This window comes from Montipora capricornis, chromosome 12 (genome assembly GCF_036669925.1).
Source record: "Montipora capricornis isolate CH-2021 chromosome 12, ASM3666992v2, whole genome shotgun sequence".
Classification (NCBI taxonomy): Eukaryota; Metazoa; Cnidaria; class Anthozoa; order Scleractinia; family Acroporidae; genus Montipora; species Montipora capricornis.
Genome location: NC_090894.1, coordinates 9,542,155 through 9,544,654, shown reverse-complemented (window position 1 = coordinate 9,544,654; position 2,500 = coordinate 9,542,155). Strand labels below are relative to the sequence as shown.

Here is a 2,500-nt window from a genome sequence, read left to right as displayed (position 1 = left end):
CTTAAAGAAACAAGACTTCATCGCCAATGAAACATTACTTCTAGGCGTGAACTAATAGATATCAAATTCAAATGGCTTAACTGTTGCAAACTGAAGTCTCTTCCAATGGGATAAGTGCAAAATATGATGTTTTTCAATTAAGTTTAACTTTTTTTTAAGTTTGCTTGTTTTTTTTTCTTTGTGTGTGGGTAAGTTTAAAAGAAAAAAATCCATTTCAAACGAGTTTGCTTGCTAAGGTTTTTGTTTGTTAGTTAATTTGTCTTTTACTGTTCTTTAATTACCTTTCCGTTTTACAAAGCCTTCTTAAATTGTTGAGTGCTATGTGCATATTTTCGTTAGTTCAAACTTCGTTCCGGGTATTTTGCTTGCTTTTTAAGTTGATGTTGGCTAATTAGTTGTTTACTAGAAGTCCTTCTGCGAACTGAAAATCAGATGACCCGTCTTCCACGCAGGTGTACTAATCCGAGTGAATAATACATCCAATACAAACAACTATGTGAAACAGAAGAGCCCAGTTTTGTTTCCGACAGAGGCAATGGAACAAATAAATAAAAACAGATTCCTTTGCAGAATATTGTTTACATACCACTAAACAGTGGGTTGCCGATACCTGGAGTTGTGGTTAATGAAATCAAAATAAGTTATGAAACGTTGCAACTCCAGTTTCAGAAGAGTTGTTTCGGTTCCCGATTTGTTAAAGACAAGTCTAAATCATCTTCGAAGTCTTATTCACTGAGTAATATCCCGCAACCATAAAAAGTGGAAATCCAAAAGTACGTTTTCTCCGCCTTTAGTTGGCTCGGGAAAGAATGAAACTTTCGGGACTGAACATCTTCAGATAATGTTCTACTTGCTTAAAGCCTCCAATTAATATAAGGTCTCATTCCAGTGAAAAGTCAGTATTTCTCATTTACTTTAATCAAAAATAGAAGGAATGTCTCCACAAATTCCACTTACTGGCAAGCAAATTAAATTATTTATTTTGAAAGGCAGTTGGAAACAAACAATTTTGAGGCTTGTGTTTTTGTTTAGTCGTTTTCGGATATTCATAGAACAATGGCATATACGCAGTATCTTTAGAATTTTTCAAAATATTTACTAAAAGGGAGAAAAAAAAAACCTTAGGGCGTGTAGGCGTAGGAGTTCTTATGCGCTTAAACGATAAGGAATAAAAGATTATAACAAATTAATATCACGGCATGATCAATATATAATATTTTATTTAAATAGGCCTTTTAGGTTATAAGAGCGCCAGCCGCATGAATCAGCAAGCTCAAGAATTTATGCAAGAATGAAATTGGGATGAGGAATGAGCCCAAGGCAAGCTGAGCTTGACCGCCATTAGAACATCAAGCGGTTTATAAGTGAAATAACCAAAGAGAATGAGTAATTGTTTCATTACTTAATTTGTTCTCCAAATATTTTTATTCGTGAGGAGCGGTCCGAGTTTACAAAATAAATATCTGCTTCCAAAAAGCCTATAGGTCGTCCTTACGGAATTACGGAGCCCAAAATGCGCTCGAAAGTATTTTGGGTTCGATTACCTGGTTGCTTGGCAAGCAGCGAATCATTCCTGGGCAGGAATCAACAACATCCATTCTTATAGCTTTAATAGTGGGTAGAATATCCGATCGGTGTTAAGGCCGGTACCCACGAGGGAGCTTGCTCCCGCAGCACGCTCTTGCGACACGCTCCCGGAGCAAAGCTCCCTCGTCTGCACCAACGATTTCTAGCGAAAAAATATGTTGCGCAACAAAACTTTTGCTCCCTGATATCAAACTGGTTTGATATGAGGGAGCAAGCTCCAGGGGCAAATCTGTTGCATGAGTCTGTTTCAGGAGCAAGCTCCCTGGTGTGTACTGAAATTTGCTTACCGTGACATGACGTGTCTCCAGTTGGCCAATCAAATCGGCTTATTTTTTTCATCCACAACTCATTTCATCATTCAGCTCCCTCGTCGTGTCCTTCGTGTGTACTGGTTGGGGTACTTACCCGGGAGCGTGTTTCGGGAGCGTGTTTCAGGAGCAAGCTCCCTCGTGTGTACCGGCCTTTAAGCCATTCTACAATTCTACAATTTCGTTTGATTGATTTGATGTCATTTACACCTCCCCAATTAGTACAGTACTTGTGCTCCGATGAACAATATAGAGATTTTAACAAAACTATTATTATCATTGTAAATTTAATATCGGTATATTTCACGGTCTACTTAGTTACTCCGGTATCTTACAACGGACAGCAAATCACATCCCGTGAGCTCAGGTATCCAGCACCTTCCTCAGTATTCTGGACGTTCCTAGCAAACAGGCCTTCTGCAGACCTGAGAAATTCACCACTCAATGTAGTTGTTCTTGGTACTTTTCAAAGTCTTTACTTACGGTGCCCAATGCTGCTATGACGATTGGGATAACCTTCACCCTTTTACACTCCCAAATTCGTTAATTATTATTATTATTATTATTATTATTATTATTATTATTATTATTATTATTATTATTAT

General features: G+C 37.7%; 1 protein-coding gene across 1 annotated transcript in view; it reads left to right on the top strand.

The window, feature by feature from the left end:
* Positions 1 to 2,500, top strand: part of LOC138025424 (polycystin-1-like protein 2) — a 27,552-nt gene that overhangs the window by 1,122 nt on the left and 23,930 nt on the right. The gene's annotated exons all lie outside the window — the stretch shown is intronic.